We start from the raw sequence: 12,069 nt of genomic DNA, 5'->3' as shown, positions 1-12,069 counted from the left end.
TAACGCCGTGGCTTAGGGAGGGGTGGAGGAGGATGCCATGATGCTAGCTGCTAAGGTAGGAATGGAAAGAGTGCTAGAGCTCAAATGAGAGTGTGAACAGGCTATGTAGGTGAATTGTGAAAATGGTAGGGTTTAGGAGGCTTTATATAGTGTGCCCCCCCCCCCCCCCCCCCAAAAATTAATAACAATAAATAAAATATGAAACAATTTTCACACAGTAACACAAATAACAAGAAGTTATAAAAAACTTTCAAGTTAAATTACAATCATTTAACTCAAAAAACACATTACTACGACTTTAAGATAATGTGCATTGCCAAAATTTGATACAACCATCTGTTTGAACTTACAATTGTGATATTATAGGAAATTTAAGTACAAAACATAACTACTCTAATGATAAAATCAGATTCTCCTCCGTCATCCATGCCTTTTCAATTTGAATCGTGCTCTCCATGCGGCTACCAATCTAGCAAAAAAATAAGAAATAGCATCCACCTTAGAGTGAGGAATAATCCAAAGAACATAAAGATAACATAATTAAGAGAGAAAGATCATTCACCTTACGTCGTCCAATGAAAAACTTTGTAGCTTTTCCATGCTCTAAACCCATTATCACTAAGTGCTCCCGCACATTGGCCAATGACCAATGCTTGTTCACTTGGACGGTCTCAACAACACCACTCGACAATTTGATTGCAATTTCAAATACCTCAATTGTAGCATCGGTGGATTGCAATGGAATCCATTCACCAAGCTTGCACATCCATCTTTCATAGAAGTACTGCGCGTAAAGGGTGGAGCGCACCTTGATGAAATGGATAGCAAATCCGAAACTTCCAACCTGACAACGAAAGCAATCTCCGTTGTGAAGTCCTTCAAGATACCCCCACTTCTCACCAAGGATGGCTTCCAATGTATCGTAATGTAGATCTTTGCAAACATACATAGTGTCTGTATGATGGAAAGGCAAATATCCGAATATGCTAGCGAAGACATGATCAAGACAACACCATCCAAGCCCAACGGAATGCCCAGCTTTTCCAAATTTTAATGATGCTATCACATCAGCTACAATCTTGGCTTTCAAAGACATTACAGTGAATGCATCTGGCTTTGGCCACTCCATGCTACACAAGGTTGTAGCCTCCAAAGGTTGTAGCTCTCCGTAGCCTTGCTCATCTGTAGGTACAATGTACTTGTGGGTATAGAAGAACTCCCTTTGCCGTGCAAGGTTTGATGAAGTTGTGTTGGGGAAGAGCATATCCCCAAGACTTGCATGCATGGCCGTAAATGTGCCTGAAAGGCACGAGAGCGGTTGCTCCTCCACAAGGCTAGAAGGAAAAACATCAACATAGAAACAAAATAGTCCGTGAGATGTAAAAAGTACAATTCTTTTACCACCAAAACCATTGAAGTGCAAGGGACATACAATTACAAGGAAAATCCCTTGGGTTCGTGATCCCTCGTAGACGCATGTGTCCAAGCATGAAGACATGTCGAACGATTGACACCGTACCCTTGTCTCTTACTTGCTTGAAGCCTATTAGTCTTCCCTTCCAATGGAGGTCAACAATTGTTCTTTCACGAACACAATGGGGACCGATTGCGGAAGGTTGCATGTAGACCCAAGAACCTTCATGAAAAACCTGAGGTTCCCATTGCTGGTCCTCATTCTTCGAGTTGTGGAGAACCATACTTTGAATGATGGGTTTGGGGCATCTATTTTGACCTTTGTTGGCCATGGATGCTTAAGTGGGAGCTTGAGATTACAATGGAGAGATTGGGGAAGGAGGAGGGAGATAGAGTTTAGAGAGAGAGTGGGAGCTTAAAATTGCAATGGAGAGCTTGAGGAAGGAGGAGGGAGACAGAGTTTAGAGAGAGTGTGGGAGCTTAAAAGTTGCAATGGAGAGCTTGAGGAAGGAGGAGGGTATAAGAGTTTAGAGAGAGAGAGTGGGATTTGTGTTATGGAAAGGGGCTATGGAGGAACGCAGTCTTGGGAAAGAGGTTCTAGAGTGAGAAAATGACTTTTTGATCATAGGGTAGGTTTGGGGGGAGTTTTGGATAGAATATTTTGAATTTAAGTTTTTTTTTGAAAATTTTGAAATTTTAGGGTTTTTGCAAGAACGTATCTGTGGACCCACACCGCCCCCCCCCCCCCCTTTCCCCCTTCCCCTTTTATCCATCCACCTCCCTCTAGGAGACAAAGCAATAAATGAGTGGACAACCCTATTATTCTTTCTACTTTCTTAGGTTCTAGACTTATATACATTGCTCTCTTCCTATTGGCTGGAGTTTAATTAACCTTAATCCTATATGGCCCAAGGTGAGTCCACATTTTTTCTAATGACATAACGCTCTTGAGATTGGTGTAAGTAATGGAATATGCACCGGGTGATCTCTACATACAAGATACCCCTCACCTCTTTTTGGGTAAAAGCATCTTAATGTGACATGATTTTTTGTGCTAGTTAGCATACCTAAAGAAAACTTGGGTGCTTGGTAAAATTTTCACAAATAATATCAAAATTTTCCAGAGTTTGTACATTTGGATTCCCTATTTTGGGAGCTTTCTATTGATATATCATATGTCATAGATCTTAGAGATCTAGCTGATGATGCAACGCAACCTAATTGCAAATGTAACCTACACACACACACACACATGCACACACGCACACACGCACACGCACACACACACACACACACACAGACACTAGCTAATTTCAAATTAACACGAAGGGTAGTGGCTCAAGGAGAAAATCCATGAACATGCCCGAGCATGGATAATGAAAATTCATTAGCGGTGCTTATTAGAGAGAGAAGGATCATGGATGATTGATTAAGAGGTATTAATCACTTTGCACGCTTTGATACTAGTTGAAAGGTTATGGTGGAAAGATAAAAGCGCCACTCATACTGATTTTATTAGACTTTGAGAGATAATTACATGCTTTGCATAGTGGCTATTTATAGGCTCTAGAAAGGAAGGTGGCATTAAATGCTAGAAAGTGATTCTCATCACATGTGGAAGAAAGGTCAAGCAATATGTGGCTACTGAGAATAGCATGTGACTATAAAGAAGCCTGTCTTTAGGGAAATATATGTAGTGGGATGCATACATGCACATAAGGGTACATGGTTGGTATGATTGGCTTTAGGGGTCAGTCATGTGAGTCGAGTGTAAGCTAAACGGCTTACTCCAACAAAGTTCTACATCATCTTTAAATAATCCTTGTTAATGAGGAGAGATGGTGGTATGAGCTTGTATTTCTAATATCTTTCCTCAAATCCTACATCATCTTTGATTATTCTTGGACTCAAAACACATAAAACTATGATGAAAGGGTTCTTATATTTGATGAGCTTTCCCTTGATCCAATGATGGAATTTTTCTTACTGTATAAGATCCATCATGTAAACTACTTCTTACATGTTGTGAATGAGGTGAAATCTTCTCCAAGAGCTTCTCTTGTTGACCTCCAACTTTGACTTGTTGAGAGGTTTTCCTTGTCTCCTTTCTACAAGACTTCTCCGAGATTCCATATCCTTTCTTTGAGAGTCCTTCTAATCCTTGTGGATCTCTTCAAGATTGCTTGATGTGTTCCATTCTTAGCCATGGCTTCTTTGCTTATTTTTTATTTGTGTGAGATGGTCATTATATCTTCCATCTCTAGGTTGTCTCCTTTTAGCCTTCATGCAGGCACTTCCATTGCTTGCCTCTCATTCTTGCAACAACACATCATTGTGGTTTCTTTTCATCTTCTTCAATTTGAGCTTTGAGAAAGGCACAAGCAGCATCCTCTTGCCATACTTCATGTGGGAAGGAGAGGATAATCTTTGTTGACTTTCCAACCCCCCACACTTTTGTGAACATGATAGGGTCCCATCCACCATAATTTTAGCTTTCCTTTCCAAGAGTTGAACCTTAGCACAAGATCAGTCTCAAACATCTTAAGACGTATTCATCTATCCATCTGTTTCTTCTTCTAGATCTATAACTCCCTCATCAACATAAAACTAGTGTATCTATCCTCTTGCAATTCCAAAAAGTAGTCCATCCAATAGGCCATTGAATCCTTAGGTAACAGTCTTTCAAACACCGCAATGTGCATGCTAGGAACCATGAATTCCAAGGGAAACTGCTTCTATTCCGAATGCCAACATAAATGGAGTACATCTCATAGCCACTTTAAATGACGTGCGGTATACCTAAAGTGCCATAGGGAGCTTCAAATCCCAATCATCATGTTTTGCAGCTACTAAATTTGTTAGCATTTGCATGATCACCTTATTGCTACTTTTTTCAATCCATTTGTTGGAATTAGGGTTGCAAGGAAACACATAGAGCTTGTAGAAGATGAAGAAGCTCAAGGCATAAAATAGAGAGTGTATATTGCTTAGTGCACAATAGAAAGACAAGCTAGCACTATAATGATTGGCATATATACAATGCTTAGGAGAAAAAACCTCCAAGTGAGGGAAAAAATGACTTGGTAGTCCTAAGTGTGTTGAGACATATCACTACCTCATATATGGTAAAAAATTCTCCTTGGGAGAGATGTAGTGAATGATAGCTAGCACATAGTGTATAAAGAATTTCTATTCCCTGAGGACATGATCAATACACAAAGGGTAGTAATCCCAAAGCTTTGCATAAATCTTTGAACTTCTCATGATGGAATGTGTTTGTGAACAACTCGGCAAGGTTATCTTGTGTGGGCACATAAGCCATGCTGATCTCTTTTGTTGAGAGTCTCTCTTTTACATAGTGATAATGTACCTCAATGTTCTTTGTGCGAGCATGAAAATTTGGGCTTCTTGCAACTACCAATGCACTCCGACTCTTAGTGTAGATGATTTTGGTAGTTTCCTCTCCAACATTTAAATCAGCCATAAGGGGTCTGAGCCTTACACAATCAGTTGTACCTAATGAATTTTACCATATACTTAACTTTATAATTGGAAGTGTCCATAATAGGGTGTTTCTTACTCAGCCATGACATGCATGAACTAGACAAAGCATGAAACAAAAACCACTTGTGGACACTTTCATGTCATAACAACCAGCCTTGCATGTAAATATGGTGGCAATGATACCCCCTTGGGATTAAAAAAGCCAAGATGTAAAGTGCCACTCAAGTAGTGAAAAGTCCTCTTGACAGCTTGCCAATTCCTAGACCCTGGGCTATGCATAAATCTTTTAACATGTGAGATTGTAAACTGAAAATGTGGCCTTGTATTGCATACATAAATAAGGCATCCAACAAAAACTGTTTGATAAAGTGGCAAGATCACCAACATCATGAAGACTCAATTTGAAACCTGTTTTCATTGGAGTAGAAATAGGTTTGCAATCCTCAAGTCCAAATTGACATAGTAATGTCGCTATGTAGCTTGTATGACACAAGGAAATACCACCATCACACTGCTTAAACTGTATGCCCAAATAATGATGCAAAATCCCCAAGTAATTCATTTTGAAAGCAACATTTAAATCAGCCTTGAATTCAGCTATGCGTGTCTCATTTGGACCAATACTCAACAATCATCTACATATAGAATGACGATGAGAAATACATCACCCTCACACTTTACATTTAAAGTGCTTTTTTTTGGACTATTATGAAAGACTTCTTTAATGAAATGAGTGTGAGTTTTCTCATAACAAGCACAAGGAGACTGTTTCAACCCATACAAAGCTTTCTTACATTGCACACTTTATCTTCTCAAGTCCTATCTTCACAAAACTTTCATTAAACTTCCTCAAATATATCACCATTCAAGAAAGCAACAACAATGTCTAATTGAGGTACATCCCATCCAAAATGAGGTGGCAATGCACATAGAAATGAAATAGTAGTCATACGACAAGTGGAAGCAAAAGTTTCTTCATAATCTATGGCTTTTGTTGTGCATAACCTTTTGAAAAAAGTGAAGCCTTGTAGGGATCAATCTCACCATCCGGCTTACGTTTCAACTTGTAAACCTGCTTTGTACCAATGGCCTTTTTGCTAGGAGGAAAATTACATAAATTCCATGTTCTATAAGTGCATTATATTTTGATTACACGATAGCCATCCAATTTTTTGAATTCTGTGCTTCATCAAACGATAGAGATTTCTCCACATCACATTAACTAGAAACAACTACAGCATAGCCATCTGACACTTAAGATGCATGGCGAGAACCTGAATAAATATGACTACACATAGGTGCATCCAATTTACTATCATGCAAAGTATACACTAGCCATTTTGGCATACCACTAACCTCGTCATTCTCAGTTGTGTCCACATCAAGTACACCTGCATCAGAAATAGGTTGGTCTGTGACATTCTCAAAACCCCCCATAGGATATACACTTGCCTCATTGGAATGTACATTCAAGTGTCCACCATGAAAGATAAGCAACAAAGTGTCATAAATGTCCTATGAGCTTACATTACTGTCTCTGGTACATGATAACAAAGACTAAACACAATCTTCCACAAACACAACATCTCGTGAAACCAAGATACACTTTGTCGGCGGACGGTATAACTTGTAACCTTTAAAAAAAAGAACCAAACAGAGCAGATTTGTATTAGAGAGACTTAAAAAAAATTACATCCATGAACCCCAGGAGGGGTGAGGGGATATACAAGAGGTTACAGAGGAAGGGCCAAAATAAAAAATAAAAAATAGCATTTAATTATGGATTGCTAGAGTATTGTTGTGGTTGTTATCCTTTAGAAAAAAAAAATTCTTTCAATATTGTAACAAAAAAAATGAATTTAATAGCCTTATCATCCAATTTTTGCGTTGTGTTTGTGAAACCAAAGTATAAGCTAAACAAGCAAAACTACACATGTGATTAATAGATGCCTTCTTATCATGCCATGCTTCATAAGGAGTCATAGATTGCAAAGATTGCATAGGAAACTTGTTAATGTTAGGTACAAGCTATGGCGGGTGGTACTTGATTACAGACATGGTGAGTAAGTGCAGAGGAATGAGAGCGAGAGAGGAGAAGGAGATCGACACAGTAAGAAAATTGAACGCTATATTTTTTCTCTTGTGAAACTTTACATATAGAAGAGGCTTTTAGGTAGCCATGCAAAAACAACTCGAATCCTAATTGAACTCTCCTTTGCATGCTCCAAGGGAGATTCCCATGAGTAGATGACCAACAAGGGCTTGAACCCAACAATCCCCCCCTCAAGCCCGAATTGGACAGACCACTCTCATGATACCTCGATTTTTTGGTATACTCGACAACCATGAGTTTTAGGTTCTCTCACAACCAAGGACTTCTGGTGTATCCATAACCTAGTGCTAGATCCGTAAACCCCCCTTGAACAGATAGGGTGTAGGCCAAATATATAGCTACCAAAAATTGGAGTTTTTGGTTCATTGCCAAACCTTGGGTTTATGGTGTACCCAGTAACCTCATGAGAGTGCAACAAAAATGGGCTGAGAACTGACATAAATTGGGAGGTCTTACCATTTATGGATGGCAGTGTCTATATCCCGTACAAATTTTGATATGATGAAAGCTGACAAGCATGACAATGTAAAAGAAAAAGCTTTGACTGGAAAGTTTATGACAAAACAAGAGTATAACAATGAATTGGTGAACTAAGTTGTGAAAACTTGTACTGCAACCTCGAAGGAGATATTTATGGTGTAGCATTTGTCGATGTACCAAAAGCTCGAAGCAAAGTGTTGAAAAAGTCATCGGGGGCTTTCTTATCACATAAGCTATGAATTTTGATTTACCTGCTTGCTCTTCTTTGGCATCACTATCGAAAGCCAAGTTATTCACCAATTGATCAAATTCAACATCAATATTCTTACCATCATCATTAGACAGTTTCTTTGCAGATGTATCAAACACTGCATGATGCTCATTGCTCAGAAAATCCTCCATGTCGTAGTAGTAGGTGTTTTGAGTTGCACTAAAGACCACCTCTTTTCCAAGTACAAGTCCGTTGATGATGGCATTTTGAAAAACTTCGTTATCGCCTTGGCAAACCTTCTTCATGAGCAGATTTTCAAGATCCTCCAAAAGTTGTGGATAATTTCTTCCACCGTTGCCAAGCACCACCTTTCAAACACTACCAGTCTTGACTAGCCTTGCTATAACCTATGATATGCGGCTAGCCTTGCCCTCTACAATTGTTTGTGAAATCTGCACTATGGCGCAAAATAGCTTGCAAATCTCTCCACAATGAGGCTGGAACGGGTTTGATTGGGTGAGAGGACCCTCTAATTAAGGATTAAATATGATGGCCACCACTATTTAAGAATAGTGTGAGATTTTCTTTTAAAAAAAGATGGCAAAATCTGCTGCAGACCACGCAGGCGCATATTCCACACATAGAGCGGCTGCTGCTGTGTTAACCTCTGCAAGGCTTCCTTCTCTCTTTGGGCTCTATTGGGCATGCAATCTCCTCGAGAGCTCGCATCCGGCATATTGTGAAGTGCCGAATCACCTCTTCTGCAGAGAAGAGTGCCGACGATGGCGTTCTTCTCAGAGCATGTAGAGGCCGAGCTGGCAAGGGCTCAAGAGGCGAAACCTCACCAGCAAGCGAGGGCGAATTCACTCATGCAATCCATGTTCACGTTGATACAGGTCGATGCTGCTTCCTCCCGATGTAAGGGGGCTACTCCCACGCAAGCCAAGTCGAGCCAAAGCTCTGATACCAGTTGTTAGGTACAAGCTATGGCGGGTGGTACCTGATTACAGACATGGCGAGTAAGTGCAGAGGAATGAGAGCAAGAGAGGAGAAGGAGATCGACACAGCAAGAAAATTGAACGCTATATTTTTTCTCTTGTGAAACTTTACATATAGAAGAGGCTTTTAGGTAGCCATGCAAAAACAACTCGACTCCTAACTGAACTCTCCTTTGCATGCTCCAAGGGAGTTTCCCATGAGTAGATGACCTACAAGGGCTTGAACATAACAGTTAAGTACCTAGGTAGCATACATGATAGCCTCGAGCCACAAAAAATGTACTGAATGTTGACTCTTGACCATAGCTCGTGCCATCTCTGTAAGTGCCTTGTTTTTTCTTTTAAAACAATCATTTTTTTTGAGGTGTATACAACATTGTACAGAGGTGTTTTATCCTACAATTAGACAAAAATGCATGAAAATTATTCCCCTCCTTGATTTAAACAGAGGGTGCCCATAGTACATTTAGAGTCATTTTTAGCCATAGCGAAGAATTTCTTAAAGCACATGTGTTGGGATTAAATCCCAAGTGGCCTCTTATACGGATATGGCCAGCCGCCCGCCTAACTCGCTTATCACTAACTCTTTGTATATACTCACTTATACTTTTGTGAATAATAAGATTTGGGAGATAACCCTTCAACTAATTCTCTGCGTACTGTGTAAGCTCTTTGTCTCTGTATCTCTGTGTCTGGGTGTGTGTGTGAGAGTCAATCTAAGCTCCACTCCGCGACTTCAATTGGTATCAGAGCAAGGTTTAGTGCGTTTTTGCGTAATCGTACGCGCGCATAATTTTCAGGCAGATTCTGGATTCAGAGCTGGGAAATTCACACTCGGCGTTCCAAGAGTATTTCTAGCGGACCACTTGAGGTTTTACCCCCCTTTCGAAGTTGTTTATGCCCTCAAAATTTCATTCTGAGCACTACATCAAAAGATAGGTTTCAACCGCAAAGAATTCCGTCTTATGTAGATTGGCAAGCAGGAGTTGTTCGGCATCAATATTGGCATTGACATACATCACTCATTAGTCTTCAAAGCATCATCTATAGACCAAGTACACATATATATAATCAGATATATATATATTGCAGTCTGCATTGCTACTTCTTGTGCTTGCCAGGTTCCAGGGGAGGTGTGGCCATACGACAGCTTGATACCACTGTCATGTATTGCAAATTGATGTATTGTGATTGTGGGTCTGCTAGTTGTGAGTCACCCTAGCAGATAGACCGCCATAGAGGTCAATGTTTGGTCTATTGTAGGATGTATGCTAGTTCTAGCCAGTTTGCTGAGCCATCTGAGAGGGTCTTGTGTGATTTTTTTTGAAGCCAAGCATTGGGGGCTGGTTACCTAGTGTGAGGTGGATTAGGTTGCTGGAGTTCCCCTCTACACACATCCTCTTCGGTGAATTTTATCCCATAGGATGTATGACTTTGTGTAGACACTGGATTGCATCTTATGCGTCATGCCATTGAGGCATTGTTTAGGGTTCAGTCTTGAGACAGATACAGGTTCTGTGATTGCCTAGATAGGAGACAATGTATACTTACAAGATAGCATATTACAGAGATTTCTTAGATTTGTCACTGGTCAGCTATTTATGGTTGTTTTTGAGCTATCTTTTGGTTTCCAGAGCTCAGTTTACAGGGGAGACTGTCAAAATTTTTCAAAATACTGACAGTTCTTGAGGAGAGGTGTTCAGATTGTTGTTTATAGCTTGTTTATTGTGTACAGAGGCCAGTTTATAGGGGAAACTCTACCGCATTTTTTCAGGAGTAAAGAGTTTGGCAGACATGGCATCTTCTCAAAGTGAGACTCTTTAGAACATAAAGAATCTGGATGGCACAAACTTTTCATTCTGGAAGAAGCAAATTTGGCAGGTTTTGGTGCAGAAAAAACAAGTGAAGCCACTGAAGCTCAAAGGGGAGAGACCAGAAGGTATGGTTGAAGATGAGTGGGAAGAGCTTGACGAGTTAGCTTGCTCCACAATCATGTTGACACTGGAAAAAAATGTTAACTTCAACATAGCAGAAGAGACTACAGCGTATGGCGTATGGCAAAGGCTATGTGGTATGTACGAGAAACAAAGTGCTGCTTCTCAGATTTACTGGCTCAAGAAATTGGTGGATTTGAACATGAAGTAAGGGAAAGCCATGTCAAATCATCTCAATGAATTTCACACAATTTTTAGCTAGTTAAGAGCACAGGAGATAGTCTTTCCAGATTCAGTGAAGGCTATGTTTCTCTTAATCACTTTGACAGACAGTTAAGATACTTTTCGCACGGCATTAAGTAATTCTGTCGTGCCAGAAGGTCTTACAAGTTCCAATGTACAAGGAAGCTTGCTCACAGAGGAAGTGAACAGGAAGAACATTGACAAAGGCAAAGGCAATAGTGCTTTGGTCGTTCGAGGGAGACAACAGTCTAAAGAGAATAAGGGTAAGAAGGCACAAAACCGAAGTAAGTCTCGCGACTCAAAGTCAAAGGATGACATAGAATGCTACCATTGTGGCAAGAAGGGTCACATGAAGAGACACTGTACGAAGTGGAAACAAGAAAAAGGCAAAACAACGAGTTCTGAGCAAGATGAAAAGAAGAGTTCAGTGAAGATTGAAGAGGTGAATGTCACAGGATCTGGTTAGAAAGTGATTCTGGTATAGCAGCTGGTGACATCTTCCTCACAAGCAATTTTGATTCTGTTTTCTTGACTATAGAGGATGGACATGCTATGAGTGATTGGATTACTGACTCAAGGGCATCTTTAGATGTTTCTCCGCACAAAGAGTGGTTTACATCATATGTGGCTACTAAAGATTATGTCAGACTTGGCAATGAGCAGGTTTGTGACGTACTTGGAGTGGAAGATGTGCAGTTGAAGTTTCAGAATGGCTCTTTTTTATGGCTCAAGAATGTTAGACATGTTCCAGCAATTCGAAACAGCTTGATCAGTACAGGGAAATTTGATTCGGTAATTATGTGACAATTTTTGGGAACAACGCTTGGAAGATCTTCAAAGGTTCAATGATCGTAGCACATGGCAGCAAGTTAGGAACTTTGTACACTTTACATGTTTCAAAGGTTAAAAACCATGTAATTAATGTGATTGAGCAGCCAAGTGTGTCACTGTGGCATCGTAGGCTAGGACATATGTCAAAAAGAGAAGAGGAATGGAAATACTTTCTCGTTATGGTTATTTACGTGGCTTTTCATTTCAAGATTTTGAGTTTTGTGAGCATTGTGTTTATGGTAAGCAAACACAAGAACCGCAAAGATCAAAGAGGAATCGTAGGGACGAACGGCTAGCTCTTGTGTACAGTGATCTATGCGGACCAATGTCTAGTTTGTCACT

General features: G+C 40.1%; 1 pseudogene; it reads right to left on the bottom strand.

Moving 5' to 3' along the window:
• The window catches only part of LOC147447078 (uncharacterized), a 45,688-nt pseudogene extending 37,662 nt beyond the window's left edge, over positions 1-8,026 (bottom strand).
• Positions 8,027-12,069: the final 4,043 nt, after the last annotated feature.

Source organism: Adiantum capillus-veneris, chromosome 11, assembly GCF_014529385.1.
Source record: "Adiantum capillus-veneris isolate H3 chromosome 11, ASM1452938v2, whole genome shotgun sequence".
NCBI lineage: Eukaryota > Viridiplantae > Streptophyta > Polypodiopsida > Polypodiales > Pteridaceae > Adiantum > Adiantum capillus-veneris.
This window is presented reverse-complemented; position numbering and strand designations above follow the sequence as displayed.